The sequence below is a fragment of the Onychomys torridus genome, chromosome 1 (genome assembly GCF_903995425.1).
Source record: "Onychomys torridus chromosome 1, mOncTor1.1, whole genome shotgun sequence".
NCBI lineage: Eukaryota > Metazoa > Chordata > Mammalia > Rodentia > Cricetidae > Onychomys > Onychomys torridus.
Window position 1 is genome coordinate 20,244,994 of NC_050443.1, and position 26,162 is coordinate 20,271,155.

The 26,162-nt window shown below is 40.8% G+C and overlaps 1 pseudogene; it reads left to right on the forward strand.

Annotated features, from left to right (window-relative positions):
• Positions 1 to 234: 234 nt before the first annotated feature.
• LOC118592086 lies at positions 235 to 1,495 on the forward strand (annotated as a pseudogene).
• The last annotated feature ends 24,667 nt before the right edge of the window (positions 1,496 to 26,162 follow it).

Below are 26,162 nucleotides of genomic sequence, written 5' to 3' on the forward strand. Positions count from 1 at the left end.
TGGCACTATAATTTTTGGGATGCATTACTACTGAATATTTTCATTGCAGGTGGCTATATAACAGCAATGCTGGAGGGTCTTTATACAATCAGTAGTGAAAAATTGTTTAATGATCATGAAATAAAAATCAACAATCCACCCTGGCGTGATTCCGTCCTGCATGTCTGTTCTGAGGAGCAGTAGGCAGTTTCCTCCATCCGACCTCTCTCACACCAAAGTGCGCGCCTCCACCTCATGGAAGACTTGATGGACGTGGACAGGAGCCCTCTCAGGTCTCAGAACTACCTTTTTGGTTGTGAACTAAAAGCTGACAAGGATTATCACTTTAAGGTGGATAATGATGAGAATGAGCACCATTTATCACTAAGAACAGTTAGTTTAGGGGCAGGGGCAAAAGATGAATTACACACATCGTAGAGGCAGAAGCAATGAACTATGAAGGCAGTCCAATTAAAGTAACACTGGAAATTTTGAAAATGTCTGTACAACCAACAGTTTCTCTTGGGGGCTTTGAAATTACACCACCTGTGGTCTTAAGGTTGAAGTGTGGGTTGGGGCCTGTGCATATTAGTGGACAGCACCTAGTAGCTGTAGAGGAAGATGCAGAGTCAGAAGATGAAGATGAGGAAGATGTGAAACTCATAAGTATGTCTGGAAAACAATCTGCTACTGGAGGTGGTAACAAGGTTCCCCAGAAAAAAAAGTAAAACTCCAATTGTCGAGAAAGAGGAGGGACTGTAAGAGCGTGAATTGTTGAGACCAAGATTGGAGAGGCACAGGGACAAATAGCCAAATGAATGGAAGCACATGAGTTATGAACCAAAGGCTGTAGAGCCCCCAACTGGATCAGGCCCTCTGGATAAGTGAGACAATTGAATAGCTTGAACTGTTTGGAAGGCATGCAGGCTGTGGGACTGGGACCTGTCCTTAGTGCATGAGCTGGCTGTTTGGAACCTTGGGCTTACACAGGGATGCTTTGCTCAGCCTGGGAAGAGGGGACTGGACCTGCCTGTACTGAATCCATCAGGTTTAAATGAATCCCCAGGAGAGTCTTGGCCCTGGAGGAGATGGGAATGGAGGGGAGGGGATGGGGGAAGTTGTGGGAAGGGGCGGGAGGGAGGAAGACAGGGGAACCCATGGCTGATGTGTAAAATTAAAACACAAATATAATTTTTTAAAAAAAGTTTTAAAAAAAATTAAAACTTGACGAGGATGATAAGGATGATGAAGATGAGGAGGAGGAAGCTGAAGAAAAAGTTCCAGGGAAGAAATCTGTACAAGCTACCCCAACCAAAAATGCACAAAAGTCAAACCAAAATGGAAAAGACTTAAAACCATCAACACCAAGATCAAAGGATCAAGTATTTCAAAAAACAGGAAAAAAACTCCTAAAACACCAAAAGGACCTAGTTCTATAGAAGACATTAAGGCAAAATCGCAAGCAAGTATGGAAAAAAAGCACATTGAACAGTCCTGGGCACTACTGGTAAATTAAGCCCAAAGATGGAGAAAGAGGAAAAAGAGAAACAAATATAGTCCATACTGAGTACCATCAACAATCCAGACTGAAGTCTTCTATTTTAATCTCAAACCCCTTTCTGGATTGGCCATCAATTTCCTCCTTGCACGAGCAATCTCTTGTTTTCTAAAGCATTTTTCGTTCACTTTTGTGATGCCCAGAACTTTACTGCCTTCTACACTTGTGCATATGCCTCATCTCTGACCATGTTTTAACACCTTTGTTTCCTTAGCTGCTCAATAAATTTTTGAATGAACCAAAAAAAAAAAAAAATCAACAATCCTTGTAAGTAGAGTCAGATAATTTTATTAGCTTCCTAGACATTTGAGAGCCAGGGATCTACTGCAAGAGTTAATAAAAAGACGAAGAGATTTAAAGGGTGTTTTAATTTTTGTTATTGTTTTATGTATATTTTTCCTCCTTAAAAAATATCACAGCTTTATTGGATGGTGGTGGCTCATTCCTTTAATCCCAGCACTCAGGAGGCAGAGCCAGGCAGATCTCTATGAGTTGGAGGCCAGTCTTGTCTATAGAGCAAGATCCAGGACAGGCATCAAAACTACACAGGGAAACCCTGTCTCAAAAACAAAACAACAACAACAAAAATATATCACAGCTCCTTCTCTCCTGGAAATGTCAGAGCCACTATTAAAAAAATCACACAGGTGGTGGGTTTTATCTGTGTATGATAAAGGAAGGCTTTATCCCTTTGAGATGCACCCACACAGCATTCTAGCTATCTCTAGCCTCAATGACCTGCAGTTTCCCTCTGTGTTTATGCTTTAGAAATATAGGGGAGACTGAAACTTCCAGCTGATATCCCTAGGTTCACATGGTTGCATTACAACTGACCAGAGTGTCACTTTCATGAAGTTTTAGATATAATGATATACGTATTCATATCTTTTATTTGAACAAACATTACTGGGATATGTTTCAGGGGTTGGTCCCTGGAGGTATCATGGCCAGTAGGAAAAGGTAAAGAGGTAAGAATGAAAAATCTGTACAGCCAGATCTAGTCAGTCAGAATAGATAAAAATTTCTAAACAATCCAATCCCACAGTTTAATTTTCTTATACATTTAAATACAGTAAAGCTTTGTGTGTGGGGGGGGTCTCCATGTGGCAATTCTCATAACAATGCTTCAGTGATGGTGACTAAATTGAAATTCTCTTGCAAAATACTTCACTATTGTTTATACTTTCATTTATGTATTTGTGGGTGTACTGTATGTATGTGAGTGGCTACAGAGGTAAGAAGAAAGCATCAGACCCTCTAGAGCTGGAGTTATAGACAGTTGTAAGCCACCCAATGTAGATGGTGGGAACCAAACTAGACTCCTTTGGCAGAGTTAGAAGCATCCCTATAACCATTTCCAGCCCTTTAGTCCTCTTAATTTGATTATCTTTAGGTGCATCTAATTTCTGATGAATGGCATTGCTTTGTTCTTTATGGTTGAAAGAAATTCCATTTTGTATCTATGACACATTTTGTTTCTCTATTCCTCTGCTAGATAGACATCCAGGTTAGTTCCATAGTGATGTAGTAAATATTGATGTGCATATATCTCTGTGATATATCAGCCTGTATTTCTTTGGATAAATACCCAGCAGAGGTACAATTGGGGCATATAAACAATAGTTAGTGTTTTGAGGAACTTCAGTACTGGTTCCTACAGTGGATTGACCAGTTTATACTCTCACAGGCAGTGTATAGGAGTTCTCTTTGTTCACAACTTCACCAGCATTTGTTACTTGTTTTCCTAATGGGGTGACATGAAATCTCAATGTAGCTTTGATCTGCATTCCTCGGATGACCACTAGGGTTTTTGTATGTTTATCAGCCATTATTATTGCATCTTTTGAAATTTTCTCATTCGATTTCTTGTCTGATGTTAGTCCTTTGTATGACTGTAAGGATAGCGAATATTTTCTCCCATTCTGTAGGTTATCTCTTGATTGTTTCCTTCACTGTGCAGAAACATTTGGGTGTCACGAAGTCCCGTTCATCAGTTGTTGGTTCTATCACCTGAGTAACTACAGTTTACTCAGAAAGTGTTTGCTTATGGCTACACCATGAAGTGCTTTCCTTACTTCTCTTGCTCTAATGGTCTCAGCATTTTGGGTCTTACATTAAGTGATTTGATCCATTTGTAGTTGATCCTATGAGGTGAGAAATAGAGATCTAGTTTCATTCTCTACATGAAAACCCAGCTTTCCCAGCACAATTTAGTGAAGAAGCCTCTTCTCTCCAATGTATATTTTTGGTATCATTATCAAAACTCAGTTGCCTACAGGTTATGGAGATATGTGTTTCCATCCTCTAGTTTTTCAATTGATTTATATGCCTGTTCTGTGTCAATACCAAGCTGGTTTTATTACTACAGTTCTGTAATGTAATTTGGAATTATGTGTCTTGATAACTGATAATGCTGATCCCTCTAGCATTATTCTCTCTTTACTTAGGATTAATTTGTCTGGGGTTGTTTGTGCTTCCATGAGTTTTTAATTTTTCCTTCTATTTTTGTGAAGAGAGACATTGGAGTTTTGATGGGGATTACAGTGAAAATGTAGGCTGCTTTCCACAGTATAGCTATTCTTACCATATCCATCCCTTCCACAAATACCAGAGACAGTGTATACCAGAGGAATCACTTCCCTGGTGTTTCCAGCTAACATTGTTGGAGTTGCTCAAGCAGCTGGACATGGATTTGCAGCTGCTCAGGCCTGCTTTCTTATGGAGATCTTCATAAACTATTTTACAGATGTTGAGTTCTGCAGGGATAAAGACTAAAATTGTGTATTATTGTGTATTATCTAGTCTCACTGATGGGTCTTCTAATTTTCCATCATTCCTGGAAGTGTATGGGTTTTTAAAACTTTAATTTTGTGTGTGTATATGTGTATATGTATGGTGTGTGTGAGTGTGTGTGTGTGTGTGTGTGTGTGTGTGTGTGTGTGTGCATGAATGTGAGTACAGGTGAGCAGGCCCACAGTATGCCCATAGAGGTTGGAGGACAACTTTCTGGAATGGGTTCCTTTCTCCCACTTCCAATGAGTATACCCGTGTGTGGTTGAGATGTGATCTCTTCATTTCCTGCTCCTATCACTTGCTGCTGTTCTTTCCACACCATCATAGACTCTCCATCTGGAACTGTAAACCAAAATAAACATTTTTTTCCTTAACTTGCCTTCGGCTATAGTATTTTATCAGAGCAACAAAAATAAATAACTAATACAGTGTCCTACATAACTAAGAATGGCCCCACCCCAATTCTCTGATGCTCTTGATGAGAGTCATTGGTTGGCTATGTGGAGACAACAGTAGAAGGAGAACATGAGTGACCACAGAGGCATTATGAGGAAATCGCTGTGGTGAAATATGGTGATCAGAATAGGACTGGAATCTTAAGACATAGACCATAGAAAAGAAGGTATATGCAAGTCAGCACTGCAAATTGACCTACATGCATTTGTGTTAAGTTGAATAGAGTCCTAAAGTTTTCAGCACCTCCTAGAACTGTTAGCTAGGGTCTTGAGGTCACATTTAAGGTGATTGATGTGAAAAGTGTCCTGAAAGATCATCAAGAAATGGAACAAAGATTATACAAAAGGAAAAATGGGAACTAAATTATTGAATGATAAATCAATTGTTTCAGGAATGCTCCCAATGAGCATCTTGAACATAGAGAACAGTAATTCTTCTATTTTAGAGGATCCCTTTTAGAAATTCACCAGATTAAAATTTCAACATATTACCATGTTTTCTCCTGACTCCTACTTCAAGAGCCCTATAGCAATAATTTGAGTGATCTCCACAATTCAAAAATAAAGTCTCTAAATGGTTGCCTATCACTCAGAAAATTAGCTGTCATACATAATTTGGTTAATGTGACATAATATCCATCTGAAATATGAGCATATTATTAGTAATAAAAGCAAACATATGGTACACTTGTCCTTGCTCTGCTGAGAAAGGGTGACTAAACAATGAGCGTCACAAATAAGTTTTCATCAGGCATCTCCCAGTAAAGTCAGCTTGATTAGAAAGACTTCAAAGGAGCCCCCAGACCTTGACAGAGTACCTTTCAGCCCTGTAGAAATGTGATGAGTGTTCATCACTATAAAGAACTCTGCCCTTTGGGAAATTCAGGAAACAAAATCATTCAGAATCTGTCGCACTTATGCTGCCTCTTCTGTCTCTTGATTAGTTCTTACCAAGATTAGAAATAGATTCTTGAAATTAGGTGAACTTGGGTTTTTCAGTCTCAAGGTGAGGCAGAAATGTATTCAGTAGAAAGAAGAAAACACAGATGAGTGGGGTTTCTTGGGGCTCAAACCACTTTCACCTTCAACATTTGATGACTGAAGTTTGTGTGTTAGAAACTCAATCTTCAGTCCAACTATGTTGGGAGGCAGGGTTTAACAAGGCTTCCTCATTGGTGGTTTAATGTTCATGTGGGAGTTGCTTGGTTATTGTGAGAGTGAGGCTGGATAATAAGAGCAATTTTTAGCTCTTTTGTGTTCTTCTCTCTCACAATTATTTGCCCTCTGACTTCTTCCCCCATTGTGTTGAGGAGCATGCTATACCATAGAGTTTCTCACTCTAAGACACAAGAGGAAAATGAAATTGCTAGACTATATAAAAATAAGACTAATAGTTATCAAGAAAAGCCAAATTGTGAAGCTCCATGACAGGCATCTGGAACTTGCAATGGGATCATCTGGGCTCCCAAAGACTTGGGCAGCTCTGGCCATCTACTTAAAGAACATATAGCCTTTCTCTTGGGCCAGCCTCACTCTATGCATACAATTTTCCTTTTTTTTTTTTTTTTTTTTTTTGCATCTCCAACATGCTAGGGTCTTCATTGCAGCTTAAGCCATCACACATGCTTGCATGGCCTCTCGAGGCCTCCTTACAGGAAATGAAATCCAGCTGCATATTGCTTCAGTTGCCTTTTGGATCCTTGGAATACATCTTGATGAGCCTCTATTATTTCACCAATCATGCCTGTAAAACCAGAAATACACTGACATAAATATCAAGTTCTACTGCCAGTTTGAGATGTAGTCTGACCTACTTAAGCTTCTGAGGCTTCTGTGTTCATACTAGGTAAACCTTAAAGAAATACACTTCTAGGCATTTGTTTTTCAGCAGGGACTCCCTTCAGGAATGTTCTCAGTTCAAGATCTTTCTTTTCCAATAAACTTGTACTTTTTTTTTTTTGGAAGAAGCAATCTTCAGTGTGTGTGTGATCCTGCCCTCTGGGCACCTTCTTTAATGTCCCACTGCACAATAGGGGGTTTCTCATTAGTAATCTCTTTAACAAAATTTAGATTTGTTCTCAGCATCAACTTTGTCTACAACTTTAAACTCTTACTTGGGGCTGGATAGATGCCCCACTTTGTTCTCATAGGAGACCTAAGTTTGATTCCCAACATACACACCAGGCAGTAGTTGGCTTCTTCAGACATGTGCACACATGCAAATAATAATAATAATAATAATAATAATAATAATAACAAATACTTCTAAACCTCCTTTTCTCTCCAATGAGTGTATTTATTATATCTTTCTATTCATTCTTTAGATTCCTTTCAGTACAGACCCAGATAAGAGCAGTAGCACCAGCCTGGATGTTAGCCATCCTATCAAGAGTTCCTCCATGGATCAAATCAATGTATTAGTTTTTAATTCATCCTTTTCAAGTTGAGGACAAGGAAAGAACTAAGATTATTTGCCAGACTATAACAAGGACGGATTCTAGCCCACTTCTCAAGAGAGTCCTTGTTACCCTCTCAAATCCAGTCTACATTTCTTTATGCATTTTTGTCTTCTGAACTTCAGTCAGAATGGTCCATTTAGTGTTGTCTTGGAATTCCAAACTCTTCCACATTCTTCCAGAGAACCAGTTTGAAAGGCCTATGAACCATGGGGTCAGGTTCATCACAGTAATGGCCCCACCCCTCAGTACCAACTTTCTGCACTAACTACTTTTCTTCATTGTTGTGACATGGTGAAAGCAATTTGAGAAAGGAAAAGTTTTATTTGATTTTACAGTTTGAGGCGATACAATCTATTATGGGGAAGAAGTCATGACAACCAGAGCATGAGACAGCTTGCCATGAAAGTAGAAAGAGATGAGTGCTGATGCTTAGCTTACCTTCTTATTTCTCAGTCTGGGGCCCCAGCTAATGGATTGATCCTGGCTATAAATAGAGTGGAGCTTCCCACCTCAATTAGTACAATTGAAATCTCCCTCATAGGCATTCCTTAGAGGTTTGTCTATTCAGTGTTTCTATTTTCTATTAGGTTAACAGAACTAACCAACATATGTCACAAAAACTGAAAAGATAATTCTCCAAAGAAGAATGACTAACAATTACTTAGAAGGGGGAAAAAAAAGTTCAACTTCACCAATCAACAGGGAAACCATGAGATACTACCTCATATCTGTTGGAAGTCCATGAAGGTAAATGTCGGTAAGTATGTAGAGAATACTGATCTCTTGCATTTGTGGGAAAGCTAGGCAATGCTTGTTGGTTAACAGTGTTTATTAAACAATCCTAAGGACCAGAGTTTGGATTTCTATAGGAAACCAGATGTCTGTAAGCATCTCTGAAGGATCTAACACTGTCTGTTGGCATCCATGTGTAGCACATGTGTGTACATGTATATCTCTATATTCACATGTGCATATATTCAGAGACACACATAAATAAAATATGTCTTAGCTGAGCAGTATTAGCATACACCTTTAATCCCAGCAGTCAGGAGGCAGAGGCAGGCAGATCTATGAATTTGAGGTTAGCCTTATCTATAGAGAGAGTTCCAAAGGCGCCAGGTCTACACAAAGAAACCCTCTCTTGAAAAAGCAAAAAATAAACAAGCAAACAAAATACATCCTTAAAAAAATAAAAGCAGTATTGATATCAATAATATAAAAAAAACATTAAATTACTATATATTGTCAAATATTGCATATTTATTAAATAAATGTTTTCAATCCATGAAGCACATGAGTTTTTCATAAAACAAAGAAAATACATTAACAAAAAGAAATAAAGAACCTAATTAAATTAAATAATGGTAAGTGGAGCTCACTTTTAAGGAAAAAATAAAACATAGTGCAATGTCATTTTTCAGGTATCACATGTAGGTGGAAGTTTCTCTCACGTTGCCTGTTCCAAAATAATTGACTTGGAGGCTTAATATTATAGATGCCCAGCTGGTAGCTCAGGCTTACTACTAACTAGCTCTTACACTTAAATTAACCCTTAATTCTTATCTATGTTTAGCCATGTGGCTTGTTACTTTTTCTTAGTGCAGCATTCTCATCTTGCTTCCTCTGCAGCTAGCTGAGAAGTCCTGATTCTGCCCTTTGTCTTCCTAGCATTTTTAGTTTAATCACCCTGCCTATACTTCCTGCCTGGCTACTGGCCAATTAGTGTTTTATTAAACCAATTCAAATGACATATTTTCACAGTGTACAGGAAAGTTATCCCATAGCAACATTACACTGTATTCCAACACCCAACTCGAAGCTTATTTGACCTAGTTTTGTTTCTGACCATGACCAAAAGCAGTTTGGGAAAGTGTCATAGTTAGCTTCAGTTGATACCTTGGAAAGACAGAACCTCAACTGAGGGAGTGTCTTTATCAGATTTGCCCATGGCCGTGTCTGTGGGGTATTTTGTTGAAAGCTGATTGTTGAGGGAGGACCTAGCCCACTTCAGGCAGCAAAATCCCCAGGTAAATGGGCTTGGGGTATAAAAGAAAGCTAGCTGAGCATGAGTTCAGTAGTGAGTAAGAAAGCAGTGTTCTTCCATGGTCTCTTCTTCAACTCCTACCTCTAGGTTCCTTATCATGGACTATAAGCTAAAGATGAAATAAATCTTTTTTTCCCACATTGTTTTTTGGTCATAGTTTTTGTGACAGTGACATAAAGCAATCTAGAAGAGGAAGAAAGAGCTATTTCATCTTATACATTAGGTCTATCATCCAGGAAAACCAGGATAGTTCTTTGAATCAAGAGCTTGAAGCGCAAACATGGAGGGACACTGCTTACAGGCTTTCTTCCTCCGGCTTATGCTCATCCAGTTTCCTTGTACAACCCAGGACCACCTCCCCAGGACTAGCATTGCCTGCAGTAGCAAAAGCTTTCTACATCAGTTAGCAAAAAGAAAGTGCCCCAGGGTTAGGGATTTAGCTCAGTGGTAGAGTGCTTGCCTAGCAAGCGCAAGGCCCTGGGTTCGATCCTCAGCTCAAAAAAACAAAACAAAACAAAACAAAACAAAACAAAACAAAACAAAACAAAACAAAACAGAAAGTGCCCCACAGACTTGTCCATAGACAAATCTAATGGAGGCAGTTCTTCAACTGAGGTCCTACCTAACTTTTTCAGAGACTGAAGCTCATGTCAAATTGGCAATAACAAATAACCAGCACAGTATGCCAGTGTAGATAATGGTATCATAATTAAGGCTGCACAGGGGTTTGACTATATGTAGTACTCTTTTTCAAGTCTATATCTTTTAGCTCAGTCTTCCCACATACAACTCTTTTGTCCCTTAAAATATCAAGTTCAAAATATATCCAATATGATGTTTGCTATAGTTAATTAATAATGAAAATTGGAAGAACCCAAGTACCAATCTAGATTCAGATCAATGCCATAAATATTAATATCATGATAATTATATTTAAGTCAAAGAAAGCCATAAATATATTAACCACAGTCATTGTGTCATAGAATAAAATATGCAAATTTTTGTTACTTTATTGGCCCTATGACAAGACATCATCTCTGACCTACCAGGCAACTCAAAAAATGCTAATGAGAGAAACCAGGGCTGGAAATCTGAGTTGAGTGAGAATTAAAGATAATCTGTTCTCATTTTTCATAGAGAGGTTTCTAACCTAGTGTAGGGAATTTACTTGGGAGGGACAGTGTGAGTGTTTGCTCTTGGCCATTGCTCCAGGTTGCCAGTTTAATCCTCTTCTTTCCCAGGAAATCCTGGGAGACAGATCCTACATCCCTCACTTCCCTTTGGTCTCCATGGTCTATAGAAGACAATACAAATAGTGCCTTGACAACCAGGTTACAAGGGGGCAGTACCAGTGACTAAACTTAAACAGATGGCTGACCTAACCCAGGGTATCAGAATGGGCTGTTAAGACACATGAATTTCTGAAATGAGTCATGTTCCTTTGTTAGTTTAATGACAAAATATGGTAAATTGTTAAGAATCTATCCCTTATGGCTAAAAGTCTCCCCCACACCATAGAATAAATTTCACAAGATTGTCTTAGGGCAAGTTTGATACAATTTGCTGAACTCTTGCTTCTTATAATATTTATCTCCATGGTTCTTTTGGAAACAAATCCTGTAACAAGAATTTATGAATTTAAAATATTATTCAGAAGTGATTTCAGGAAACAAAGGTAGATGAACAGAACACTGAGGGCAGGTGGCAAGGACTAAGGGTGAGCCTGTGAGCAGTTACACTGTAGCCAAAAAGATCCCTCTATGCCGGGTGGTGGTGGCCCACGCCTTCAATCCCAGCACTCGGGAGGCAGAGGCAGGCAGATCTCTGTGAGTTGGAGGCCAGCCTGGTCTCCAAAGCAAGTTCCAGGAAAGGCGAAAAGCCACACAAAGAAACCCTGTCTCAAAACAAAACAACAACAAAAAGATCCCTTTGCACATTATGAGGGGCAGTTCAGGCAGCATCCCACTCAGAGCTGTCTACTCTCACCAGATTTTTCAAAGTGAGAAAGAGAGAAAACTCTGGTCAGGGCACAATGATGATGCCTGCAGTCCCAGTTGAGGCAGGAGGATTATTGCTCCGTGAAGTTTGAGAGATTACCCTGAGCACCATAATGAGACCCTGTCTCAACTTTTAAAAGAAAATAAAAGGGAAAAAAAAGTGAGTCAGGATCTCCAAAGAAAACCCTCAAGCAATTGAGAAGGCCTTCTGTAAAGTTAATACCAGAATTGGTCTGGCTAAGACACAGACTTTGCCTTTTACACAGGTGGTCGAGAAAACTACAGTTAATTTTCCATTGATAGGAGGACTGAATGAAGGCTTTAAAGAATTTCAGCTCACCCACACCCTATGATTGCATTTGCTACCCAAACTACCTAATTACTTCACTTCCCCTCATCTCTCAACATACAGAGACTTACAAATTGCTACAGCTTAATCAGAAATAAAATATTTTGCCAAAGGGAATCACTGTGGATGGAAACTGTAGCTCCTCCATGAGAGAGAGCATGACCAGGCTCAGAGGCACTGTGTGTACTTCATTGACCCTAGGAAGGTGTCAGTGAAGCAGTTACACCTCACTAGTAGTGAAAAAAAAAATGGCCTTTAGCAGCTAAGGCAGGAACATGATTATCACCAGAGGAGTCTCTGGGCATGCTCTATGAAAAAGATCATCTGTGGCTATTTGCAAAGATGTGCACCTAGCTCTGGACTGGCTTCACAAAGAAACAGTACCACTTCTGGGCTTCCCCACATGACCCTAATATCCTCACATGTGAGGCCAAAAGGCTCTTTCCCTACTTGGTCATGGGGCAGGCACACATGAGTCTATCTCTTACAGAGAGGCCTTCACTGGTAGGGGCCTCTGACTCTAGTCTAGGGAAACTGTTGAGGAAACATGGCGCCCTGGAGGGAGAGGATATGTCCCTGACAGTTCCAAGTTAAGATCGAGGAAGAAATTAAAAATGCATGAACCAAATCATTACTTTGTAACTAGCCTTATGATGCCAGCTTTGGTTCAAATGAAGGTGATGGAGGGAAGGGAATGTTAATGGGAAGTAGTTACTACTCAGAGTGGCTAAATGTGCATTTCTGGCTATATAGCCATTTGGAGGTGACAGTCTTTGGATTACAGATTAGTCAGGGTCTGCCATTAAGTTATTCTACATTGAGAGGCTCCCTTTTGGACACTGGTCATGCATGGCATTTGAAAGAAAATCTTGGTGGAAAGGAGACAAGTGTGTGATTTATTGACTCCTTGGGCAGTGGTAAATCTGGGCTTCCAGCACATTTCACCTTCTGTCTGTGCCCAGAGCACTCCATAAAGTATGAATATAGAGGCAGAGAACAGGAGACACCAGGGCAGGCAGATTCTAGCATTTTATGTAACTGCTAAACATTCCCACTCTGCACCCACTGACTTCTTACAAATCCAGGAGGTCATTGCAAGATAATGAAGAGCCAGGCATACCAACTCTCACTTGTAATACTAACAAATGGAAAGCTGAGGTAGGAGGAATGTCATAAGTTTAGGGCCAGCCTAGACTATAGAGTCTCAAAATTAACAAACAGAGATTGAATAAAAAATACACAAACAATGGTATTCCTCAAAAGAAGCAGAAAGGGAACTAGAAAAATGGCTCAGTGGTTAAAAGCACATATTACTTTTTCAAAGAACCAAGTTCAGTTCCCAGCACCCATATCAGAGGTTCACAACTGCCTGTAACTCCAGTTTCACGATACCCAACTCCTCTGGCCTTCGTGGGCACACACATACAACATGGCAAACACTCACACAGACACATGATTAAAAATATCCCTAAAGAAAAAAAAAAAGTAGAAAAGCCATTCATTCCCTGTGCTATGGTGCATACAACCACAGGTTCTGGGAACAGAGAGTTAGAGGATTGGGGCCAAACTTTGAAAAGGTGAATGAACATGCCTTTTCATGAGACTTTTACATTTTTTTTAAATTACAGCTTTGTATCTTCTCTCACTGCATTCCATCTGCCACTCTCCAGTCTGTCTACATAATCACCACTTCCTGTCTTCCTAGGGTAGATTCAGAAGTTAAATCTCAGTCTGTCCTTCCTTCAGTGGTCCATCTTCCTCTCTCTTCCTAATAACAATATGATAATTAAAACAAATTGTTTTCAGTCCTCTGAAACTAGTATGCATATTCTTGCTGCCATAACAAAGAGAGAAGTAGGTTTGTCCATGATCACAACTCTCTTCCTCCCTCCAGAGCCTGAAGCCTCTGCATTTTGATTTACTGATGTATGTCCAAGCTTTCCATTGGGATCAACGTCTTGAGAAGCAGGATGTGTACAATTCAACCATGCTTGCTCCTTCGTGTGTGTGTGTGGGGTGTGTGTGTGTGTGTGTGTGTGTGTGTGTGTGTGTACAGGTATATGCAACCACCCTTCAAGGTAGATCTTGCTGAATAAACATGTAAATAAGTAAATATTTGCTAGAGTTTCTGATATTATTTATTTTGCTTTAATTGTTTTTTAAATCACTATGACCCCATGTATTTGCAAGTACTTGAAATAAACAAGTTCAATGAAGAAATATTTACTGTGGTTCATGTTTCCAAAGTAAATAACCTACATTCGCTTGGCCCCATGCATTTGAGCAGAAATGATTGCATCAGGAACACATGATAGAGGACCAAATATCCTCAAAGATCCTTCTCCCTGTGAGCTACCTCCTGCAACTGATTCTACCTCCTAGAGGTTCCACAACTCTCCAAACAGAGCTGTGAGTAACACATGGGCCAGTGGGGCATTTCACATTCAAACCGTAATACCTTTGCTAAAACTTGAAATGTGATCCTGGGGATAGCATTTGTTGAAAAACTACTGCCCGCTTAATATTGGGTGAGTAACTGACATGCATTTCTCATTTGAAGGTATAAATGTTCTCATTCTGATATTTAATCACACTGTGGTTAGTGTGAAGACCACTGGAATTGTGATCCCAATGCCAGATAACTATACCAGCCTGTGGATAAGAGTGAACAACCTGGTTACAATTAAGCTGAATACTTGTTTGAAAGAAGATAGCACTTCCAGGAACATAGACATCATCTTCTAGGAATAGGCTCATGAACCACATACTGGTTCATCTACATCATAATAATATTGGCTGTATCTATACCTGTGTGTGACTGGAAGCCCTCATCAGTGTCTATGAAAAATATATGTCTCAACCCGCCCCCAGACATGATAGGGGTTATATTAGATGAAGGGATCCTGTCTTCATTTCATGGTGCTGTTCATAATGTTATGAACTCGGAGAATGTGGTTTGGAAGCTCATCTTATAAAAACTTTAGTCTGGCTTCTGGTTCATTCCTCATAGCCATGGTCTACACAGCTAATCCAGGTTAAGGCAGGTCTTGGAAGGAGTTCTTCATTTTTCCCTGTCTACCAGTCCCAGTACATCTTCCAGCCTCAGTTATGAAATAAAATCCCCCATGTATTTAACTCATGTATAGCAGATACCAGAAATAGGAGGCAGAAAAGGGTAGGCAACCCTAGCTTCCCAATTGTTGGCTGTATAGCAACAAGCTTGGGAAGCAAGCACCTGAACAGGTTCACTCTCATTTGTCAAGCTCAGGGTGTGAGCTTTGCATTTGTTATGCAAACTCTGCCTCAGTTGTATGAAGGCATCTATTGCTGTCTCCCATTTCCAGACCAGGGAACCAACTGTCTGCAAAGAGTTAAATAAGTTAACGTATATCTCAAAACTAGTGTCAGGGCTGAAATTTGAATATATTCTGACGTCTTGCTCCAAAGCTATGTTTTTAATAATACAATATACCACTTTTCATCTTAGTCTTTTTCCTCTAATTAAGCTGCGGGTTTCTCCCATGCTTGGCTATATAATGATCTCTGGCTCATAGGCTTGCCCCTGTTCTGAGTTAAGTGAAAATTCTGAAGTCATCCTAAATTGCTCAGGGAAGTCACCTTTCCTAGATGCCTATATAGTTCCTGGGGAACTCCCTGTCTCCTTCCTTTAAGTAGTAAATACACATGAAAAAAGACCTTTAATTAGCCCCCACCATTAGCTCCTGCATCCTGTAATAATTATCTTTGGCGATGTCATCTTCTGTCCCCTGGGTAGTATGGATATTATGGACTATTAGAAGCTGTTCTGAAAGCTGGCCATCAGTCTGATTCATATTAGGCCAATTACTTTTACTAAAATTAAAATTTGTCAAGGATACTTTGATGAAGAATCTTGGCAGCTGAAAGGAGCCCTTAATGAGCTGTATAGCACTCTTTGGCATGAGCACATGGTTTCATATCAAGGGGAAGACCTGGTTGTTAGCAGAAGAACCTGAGATCAAAGGAGCACACTTCCCTGCTTCCCATGGCTGCCACGAGTGGAACTGACTGTCAGAAAGTCTTTACATGTTTTACATTAATTGGATAGGTTTGGGCATCCAACAAAGACCAAAGTAGAAAGCATGGACAAATGACATGAACTATACCTATGTCTCTCCTTTACTTGTTGACAGAATTCTGCTTTTGCTAGAAGTAGCAATGTGATGGTTAAGGCCATCCTCTCTCATTCTTAGTAAAAGAAATGAGCCTCAGGTTTTTGGCAAAAGTTTTTCTTTTCTTGAAAAAAAAATCTGGCTATTGTTTTGTCTCCTCATCTTTCATACTGTTTAGAATGAACATGAAGGTGCCAGAAGTGAAGTTCTTACCTTGTAATATGAAGTTAGAAGTTTAAAGACAGGCTGCTCCAAATGGAAGAACAGAATCCAGCAGAAGTGCCTAATTCCTTGAAGGCTCCTGGTGAGCAGTTCCATAATTGCTGCCCTTCTCACCCCTACATTAAAGTGTTACAGTTATGTTTTGTATTGTTTGCTGTTCAGAGTGTTCCCAACTGTTAAAACTAAGGAAACTACCAGAGCAGAATACATTATGACCACAGATGAGTGGGACAAATAAAACAGTGCAGTTGGTAGCTCAACCTGAAGATAGTGAAGAGCTGAGTGTGGAAGACAAGGATTAAATGCTGAGATTCTGTGCCTGTTGTGAGATTTATTCACTTGCTCATCTTCATGTATGGAGTAATTGCTATGTTTTCCTTCTGGACAATGACTGTGTATTAACTATAAATGTGACATATCCATAGTTATTTAGAAGCATGCTCATTTGTAGATTCCACATTTCTAAGGTACCCAGTATCCCCCTTCTAGCCACCTGGGACACATAAGCCTCTTTAGCCAAACCCCTGAGAATGTGAAAATCACATAGGACTTGTACACAATATCACCACAGACATGCCAGCAGAACATTCCAGAGTAGAAAAACATCATAAGTCTGCCTACCAAGGTCACAGAGCAGTGAAGCATCAAGGGCTCCAGTTCTCACCATATGTCACAGGGTTTCATCTTCACTTTCCATGGCTGATTTGATGTAATAAATGTGTTACAGAAATTCTTTATTAAATTGACACTCTGCAAATGCTAAAGGGGTTCATTATGTCGTCTATTTTTAACTTATTATTATTATTATTATTATTATTATTATTATTATTATTATGTGTGTGTGTGTGTGTGTGTGTGTGTGTGTGAATACAAGCATGCCATGCCATAGGATGCATGTTGAGGTCAGAGAGAACAGCTTCCTGGATTTGGTTCTCTCCTTCCAACATGTGGGTTCCAGAGATCAAACTCAATTCATCAAGCTTACACAGGGTCCTGGCTACTTTTTAGGTCTACTTGACAATCAATGAGCTAGAGGCATCTGGAAAGGAATCTCGTCTGTAGAACACTTTATTGATTGATAAGTACTCCACCCCTAGGCAAGTGGTCCTGGATGATATGAGAAAGCTGGAAAGCAAGCCAGCAATCTCCATTCCTCTATGACCTCTGCATCATTTCCTGCCTCAAGATTCCTGCTTTGATTTCCTGCCTTGGATGATAGACTACAAACTGTAAGATAAAATAAAACCTTGCCTCCCCAAGTTGCTTTTGGCCATGGTTTTTTATGACAGTGATATGAAGTCTAAGACATGCAGAAAGTGCCTTTACCTGCTGTGTCATCTCATTGACCCCATTATTTTATTCATTTGATGTTTTTGAAACAATATCTCGCTATATTTAGCCCTGGGCTGGCTTATATAGACCAGACTAGCCTTGTACGCACGGAGATCTCCCCGGCCACTGCCCCTCTCAAGTGCTGGATAACAGTGATGTGCTACCCCTTCCTGCCTCACTGTGTTTCAATGTTCAGTTTAAACTCTTCTATAAGATGGCTATTTTCTTCCTTTATTTGCCTGTTGTTTGAAGCTACATTATTGGACATCAAATTTCTATGCTTTAAAAAAATAAATCCTTGAGACATGTGCTAACAAAGTCATTGCTATGCTTCCTAGAGCCCACTCTACCTTGAGTTTCTTCTACTCCACTGAAGGGAATTCATCCTTTAAGGCATTTCAGATTTTTTTTAAATGTATATACCTTTTAGGAGGTTCAAACCCATGACCTCATGCAAACAAAGCAAGTGCTTTACCACTGAGCTACAGCCCCAGCCCTTCCTGGTGCTCTTCTTTCCTTCACACCCATAGTCAATCCTCTAGCAAGTGCCATTGACCCTCCTTCTAAAATACACCCTGTGCTTGCTGCTTCCTAACACCTGATCTATAACATCATCCACTCTTGCTTCAGTTACTAGAAGAGGCTCCTCACTGGCCTCTCTTCTCCTACCTAACTTCCCTGTGGCCATTCATACAGTCAAGTGGGGGATCTTTTTCCTATGCAAGTTCAAAGGCTCCCATCTCCTTTGAAGTGAAAGCCAAAGTCCGTCAACAGCCAATAAAGCCCTGCATGACCTGGTCATTCATGATATGTGCCTGACTCCATTCTATACAGTTGGCTCAGCTGCATGGCCACCTCACTGTTCCATGAAAACTTTACACAGGCTGTGACTTCTGCCTACAATGTTCTGACCATGGTGTATTAGCTGTCATGCTTCTCTTTTCCTGTCCCCCAGCTTGTGGTGCTATTGAGGGATTAATGGAAACTTTGGAAGAACTAGGCTGCTATGGGCCTCAAATTACCTTGATACTCTCCCCCTTCTCCTCTCTTATCCATTTTTCTGTCACACCTTTCTGCCTCACTACAGACTGGCTCCCAAAGCAATGGAGCAAGCCAACCATGGACTGGAACCACATGGAATTACCACTATCTATAATTGCCGATTTCAGGAGATGAGATGCCCACTTCTGGTCTCCTCAGGAACCAGGAACACACATGATGCAAACACAGATATGAAGGAAAATACTCATACATAAAATAAATTTAATATCAGGTATTTTGTCACCCAACTAGCACCTTCAGTTTTTCATAAGTAGGGACTCTGCAAGGACACAGTTTTTATTCAACTTGTATTTCTGTTTCTCTTTCACTTGTTAGTAGGAAATTGGGATGTATATAAGACAAGAGGAAGAGGAAGGTTGTAGAACCATCACTTGAAAGAACTCAGGTAGCTCCCCTCATGTCTTTCCTCTTCTTTAAGGCTCAGCTTCCTCCACTCTCCCACTGCAGAGAAGCTTGCCCTGAGCATCACTCCATCTAATGGACTCTGGCCACAAGCAACCCTCTAGCTTCATGTATTTCTGCCTCTTCCTTAGCCCAGTGCACCAGTTCACAAGGAAGTGCCTCTAATGGCCAAGCTTAGGGCTGTATTCATCTCTGAACCAACACTCAACCAAGAAGACACAGAGAAACCATGTGATCAAGAAAGAGAGAAACAGCACAAAGGTATGAAGTAGTTCCAAGAAAGAGTGAAAGGTGGACAAATAAACCAAAAGTGTCCCCTTTTGGGAGCTATCACCATCCCAGTCTATACATGAGCAATGGTAGAAAGCAGATGCAAGAACAAAAGAGGACCTAACAGCAAGAGGAGCAAGGGACCATGAGCCCTGTGCAGGCCTTTTTTTTTTTTTTTTAAGGGAAAATTTGTATTGTTATTTCTACTGTTTCCAAAGACCTGGATATGGGCCAGGGATTGCCAGTAGGAGTATGGTAGTGGCAGTAATAATGGGCAAGGAGTGAACACTAGTTTGCAAATTTGATCTATCAACTGAGCTGAAGGATAATTAAAAGGCTCTTTTCAGGTTGTCTGCTTGAGTGCTGCTGAGGCAGGAGATGGATTGCCATGCTTTGTGGCTGCTGAGATACTAATCAGAGCCAGGTCTGATGGATCAGGCATCTCCTGGAAAACAGAAATCTTTGTCCTCTAGTCTCTTCTGCTGCACTAGTGAATATTTTCTAGTCTTTCTATAGAGTCCTTGAAACTTTCCTCACATTCTCCTGTCCTTCAAAAATAAGATCCCCAAAGAATGATGCTGATGAACAAGATTCCCAAGAACTTTAGATGAAGGATGAGATTGAGATGAGAGAAGACACAGAAAACAAGCATGGGTGAGTTCATGAGCAGGTTTGAATCCACTGGCCACTCTGATGACTGTAGGATACACCTGAGAACTGTTCCCCACAAGGATGAGGACTTGTCACTCTTATTGTTCAACTCTCAGGTATCTCTGGTCCTCTATGTGAGGGTAACACACAGTTTAGTGACCAGAGAATCCTCCCTCCCCTCAGGACAGACAGAGGCAGGAGGCAGAACTATTTGCCTCTGCCTTCTTGGATACACTGAGAGGGAAGAAGACACACTAACCTGTAGTATTCCCTAGGCTGACAGTCCTTTCATAATCTCCAGTGGATTAAAAATTGATTGGGGACTTGAATATACATTTTTATTTATTCTGTAGGTGATTACCATAAACAACTGGGTTTTCTTACAGGAAGGCAACAGTTTCCAGGTAGGAATTTTATTTTATTTTATTTTTGCATTGTTTCTGAGACATCATTTGGCAGTTTACTGTTGAAATGCTTCATCAAGATTCCAAACCAAGTCCTCTTCCTACCAATGAGGGAAAAACAGGGGAGCCAGCAGTTCCTCCATTGGAGAGGTTTTTAAGGCACCATATCCCCCAACACAAGCTCCAAACTCCCCCAGAGGACTGGAAATTAGCTATGGGAACAGAGAGTCATTCCACAGCACCATGAGGAACATTTTCCAGCTCTTCTCTGAAGAAGTGTAAGAGATAATGATAAGAGAAGATGAGCCTCAGGAAGTCTAAAGGAAACAAGGCACTAAGTTGGAATTTGCCCTCAAGGGTCTTGTTGAGTTAGGCCTCTAGACAGATATCTCTCTGGCTCATAATGGGGTTACAGTCAGGTGCCACTATGCTAAGCTCTACTGTGTGTGTGTGGTGTCTGTTTGTCTGTCTGTCTGTGTGTCTGTGTAGTATGTGTATATAATGTGTGTGTTTCTGTGTAGTATGTGTATATAGTATGCATGTAGTATGTCTGTCTGTATAGTATATATGTATAGTGTATGTGTAGAATGTATGTTTGTCTGTATAGTATATGTGTGTAGTGTGTGTAGAATGTGTGTATGCATTGTATGTGGTGTTTGTGTGTGTGGTGTGTGTACAGTATGGTATAGTATCGCTATAGTGTGTGTGTGGTATGTATATTTGTATGTGTGTATAGTGTGTATGCTTGTGTGTGTATAGTGTGTGTTTGTGTGTGGTGTGTGTACAGTATGGTATAGTGTGTATACTGTGTGTGTATATAGTGTATATGTGTTTGTGTGTATGTAGTGTTTGTGTGTAGTGTGTATAGTATGTATGTGTGTTTTTGTGTGCATGGTGTGTGTATTCTTCTTCACCTGTATGTTTGCATATGTGTGAAAGCCAGAGATGATATCAGATGCTGACCTCAAAATTGTCCATGATATGAATTGAGAGAAGATCTTTCACTTAAACCCAAGAGCTATTATTTGGCTAGTCTACCAAGCCAGTTTGCCTCTGAAACATTAAGATTATAGATGTCTACAACACCAGCCTAGCTTTAAACATGAATGTTAGGGATCCTAGCTCAGGATCCTAGCTGTGGCAAGCACTTGACATGTTGAGCCATTTCCCAAGCCCCTCTCCTTGAGTTTTAACTTAGTCTTCCTTCCTTCCTCTCTCCCTCCCTCCCTTCCTCCCTCCCTCCTTCCCTCTCTGTTTCTCTGCCTGCCTCCCTGCCTCCTTTCCTTCCTTTTCTTTCTTTTTGCCACTGGTATTTCTGGTCTCTCTGCCCTACAACATTCAATAAATTTACCAGCTCTAGGTGCACAACAAAACTATGAAAACAAATCCTCCCAAGGATTGGAAAATCGGAATCCATGCATATCATTAAGACCAGAATACACAGTCAATGAAAACACAAATTGTTGTGTGCAGGAAGGTTTCTGCTGAGGGAGAGGTGACAGATATATCCCAGCACTAGTCATGGAAGCCTTCAGCCAAGCCTCTGCCTCCAACAAGGTATTTCAAACTGATCATTACTTCACTAGTTGAGGCCTTACTAGGTAAAACCATTGCTCAATATTTTTAAGGGAAGGGAAGATAATTTAGTAGGTAAAAGGAACAAAATTTTGGCACACACTACAGCATAGATGAACCTTGAAGATGTTATGCCAAGCAAAGTAAGTTAGACACAAAAAAACATCAAATTTTATGTGATTATATTTCTGAAAGGTGCATAAAACAGTCAGCTTGTTAGATACAGAAAGTAAAATGGTAGTTGTCCAGAGTAGGGGAAAGACAGGCAATTTGTTGTTTGATAGATTTAGGCTCCCCTTTGGGAATGAGGTTCTTGAGGTGGACATGCATATGATTATGCATACACAACCATCTGACTACTTAGTACCCTAGTTTCTGTGGGAAACAAATGAGATGGTTGAATTTGTGCTATAAGTAACCATTCTGTTACCTCAACTACAATTTTCAAAAACCCCAGTGAGGAACCACTGAAAATCCTCTGCCCATCTGAACTAAATTTTCTGTTCATTTTTCTTTGTTTCTTTTCTTTCTTCCTTTCCCTCTCTTCTTTCCTCCCTTCTTTCCTCCCTCCCTTCTTTGCTGGTGTCCTTTATTGTCTTTTTTTTTTTTTAAATCTTTACATTGATTCTTTGTGGATTTCACATCATGCATCCAGATCCTATTCATCTCCCCTCCCTTCATATCTGCCATCTACCCTTATAACCTCACGCCCCCCAAAAAAAATTTTAAAAGAAAAACAATAAACTAAAAACAAAGTCTCAGTGTGGAAGCTGTAGTGTGACACAGTGATTCATGCAGTATACCCTGTAGTCCACATATCTTTACTTGTAATTGTTCACTGCAATGAGTCATTGTTCTGCTTTGACGCATCTAGCTTCTGTTACATTCTAGATACTGGGCCTTTCCTGGGACTCCCCCTGGATATCCTGTTGCTGTCTTGTGTCATGGAGATCCTGTTGCTTGAGATCTGTCCCCTTTGCATGCTCCAGCAGTTCATAGATGAGGTGCATGTTGGGGTGGGCCAACTCAAAGCCCTGGTTCTGGTCCTGGGTGGTAGCTGGGTTAGTCAGCCTGTTAGCTTTCCCTCACTGCCACCACTAGGATGAGCTTTCTAGTACTGTCCTGTGTAGCTGGAGTTTTCCTGTGCCCACTTGGCTACTGTAGCTGCTCAGACCCAAGTAAACACACAGAGACTTATATTTTTTTTTTATAAACTGTATGGCCAAGGCAGGCTTCTTGCTATCTAGTTCTTATATCTTAAATTAACCCATTTCTATTAATCTATAAGTTGCAATGTGGCTTGTGGCTTACTGGTACTTTTATATCTTGCTTCCTCAGTGTCTGGCTGGTGACTCCTGACTCCACCTTCCTGTTCCCAGAATTCTCCTCTCTGCTTATCCCACCTATACTATACTTCCTGTTTGGCTACTGGCCAATCATTGTTTTATTTATCAACCAAATCAGAGCAACACATTCACAGCACACAGAGTGATATTCACAGCAGCCCTGGCTAACTCAACCCACATAGCAGGCCGCACTCTCGTGAATTCAGGGCCAGCTTTCCAACCCACCACAGGTAATGAGGAATGGAGAATAGGGGAGAACATCTCTTGCTTGCCCACTCTACCATGTAGAGTGGGGCCAGATCTCCCATGCACATTCATAGGGCCAGATCATCTGCACCCCATCAACAAGGTCAGCAATAGTGTGCTGCCAGGGTGAGGTGCAAGGCCCACTCTCCTGAGTGCTTCAGCTGGTAAGGGGCTGGACAATCCCTTCCACTCTTGTGATCCTGGGACTAGTTCTCTCACCTGCAATAGGTTGCAAGGGGTGAGGGAGGAATCTGTCCCTCTCCCATGCCAGTGTGTGACATATAGTGGGGCTAGCCCTCTCACTCTCACACACTCAGGACTGGCTAACCCACACACATGCCAACATGGTTAGCTCTACTGTGCTGTTCAGACAAGGTTCAGGGCCTGCTCTTCTAAGTACTGCAGTTGGTAAGAGGCAAGTCCAGTTATCCCTAGTGCTGCAGCCAGTGAGTGGTGGAGCCAACTCTTTAGCCCTATCCTCACTGCCTTTGGTGGTGACAGGAGCCATGGACATCAATGCAGGCTACTCTGTGGCAGGGCCACAGACCTAGACATTGTTCTAGGCAGCATCCCAGGCCTAGATAACACCATGGCCCCACGTGACAGCACAGGCTGCTCAGCTCTGTTTGGCCCTGTCAAGGGTATGACCCTCAGACACTAACATGGCCCTTAAGTGGCAGCCCAGATCCTTGAGGTCCATGTGGCTCTTGGTGGCAACATGGGCCATGGATATCACCACAGAACCCAACAGGCTGGACCACAAACACAGATATGCTGCTGACTTTTCTTAATACAGGATCTTGCCATGTAGCCCAGGATAGCCATCAATTTATAATTCTGCTCCTCCCCCTGAGCACAGGTCTTACAGGCCTGCACCACCACACCTGCATCAGTTAAGTTTTTGAATTGATTGATAACCATAAAGCACCTTTTTCTTCTTTTATTATTTTAAATTCTCTGTGTGTAAAGGTGACAACAGAAAACAAAAGTGTTGGATCCCCTGCAACTGGAGCTACAGGTAGTTGTAAGCCACCCAACATGGGTGCCAGAAACTGAATTTGGGAACCCTGAAAAGGGAGCAAGTGCTCTCAACTGCTTAGCCATCTCTTCAGCCCCACAGAAATCTCTGTGCTGATACCAGTGGCCCCTTACTGAGTATGCTGTTACTTCTACGGAAATGGGAACTCAAATCTCTTCACCTTAGACAAAACACAATGACAGGTCAAATAAATTATTTTAACCAAGTCTAAATTAGTGAATCAGAAAGTTTATTGGGGTTGCTTGCCAGAACATGGATTACTAGAAGGTGCCTGTATCATTAGAAGCCTACCACAGCATGAGTGATAACTCACAAAAGCTGCAGCTCTGGGGTTTTCTACAGAACTTGCAGACATCTTGGGTGAGCAAGTGTGTTGTAGAATATTTTAAGATATGTTACATTTGTTTATGCTGTGTAACATTTATTTACTGATGCAAATATGTGTTACATTCTTTTATATTGCATTTGTTTAACTCTGTGAAGCTGTGTTGCTTGCCTGTCAAAAACACCTGATGGTCTAATAACAAAGTGAATGGTCAATAGCAAGGCAAGAGAAAGGAAAGGCAGGGCTGGCAGGCAGAGAAGATAAATAGGAGAAATATGAGAGGAAAATAAGAAAGAACAAAAGACCAAGGAGAGGAAGATGCTAGGGGCCAGCCACTCAGCTACATAGCCAGCCATGGAGTATGAGTAAAAGTAATATATACAGAAGTAAGAAAAGAAAAAATTCCAGAGGCAAAAGGTAGATGGGATAATGTAAAGTTAAGAAAAACTGACAACAAACAAGCCAAGCTAAGGCTGGTCATTTGTAATTAAGAATAAGCCTCCATGTGTGATTTGTCTGGGAGCTGTGTTTTGAGCCCCCCAAAAGAGAAAAAAAACAACCAATAACACAAGTGAGTCTCCTGCCTAACAGTTGTTATTGCCGATACAATCTTGGGGAAGGGTGCTGTCTTAGTTAGGTTTTCATCTGATACAAAGAGACACCATGACCATGGCAACTCTTATAAAGGAAAACATTTAATTGGAGTGGCTTGCTTACAGTTCAGAGGTTCAGTCCATTATCATCATGGTGGGACATGGTGGCATATAGGCAGATCTGGCACTAGAGAAGTAGCTGAGAGTTTTATATCTTGTGCAGGCAACAGGAAGTGGTCTGAGACACTGGGTGGTATCTTGAGCATATATGAGATCTCAAAGCCTGCCTCCACAGTGACATGCATCCTCCAACAAGACCAAATCTACTCCAATAAGGCCACAACTCCTAATGGCCATTGAGGGCCATTTTCTTTCAAACCACCACATTCTGCTCCCTGGCCCCAAAGGCCTATAGCCATATCATAATGCAAAAATGCATTCAGTCCAACTTCAAAAGTCCCCATAGTCTATTAACAGTCTATTAAAAATCTAAAGTTCAAAGTCTTTTCTGAGACTCATGCAATCTCTTAGCTGTAATTACCTGTAAAATCAAAACCAGAAAGTGGATCACATAATTCTAAAATATAGTGGCACAAGTTGTATATTAATATTCCCAAACATAAGGAAGGGAGCATAGTGAGGAAATACTAGACCAAAGCAAGACTGAAAACTAGCTGGGCAAACTCCAAATTCTACATCTCCATGTTGGATGTCAAAATGCTCTTCAGATATCCAACTCTTATCATCTTTGTTGACTGCAGCAGCTCCCCTCATCAGGTATGCCACAGCTCTGGAATTTCCAGCATCTTGGGGTCTCCAAGGTAATCCAAGCTTCAATTTCACAGCTTCACACAATGGTCTCTTTAGGTTTCTATTCAGAGACACCCCTGACACATGCCTGGCCTCAGCA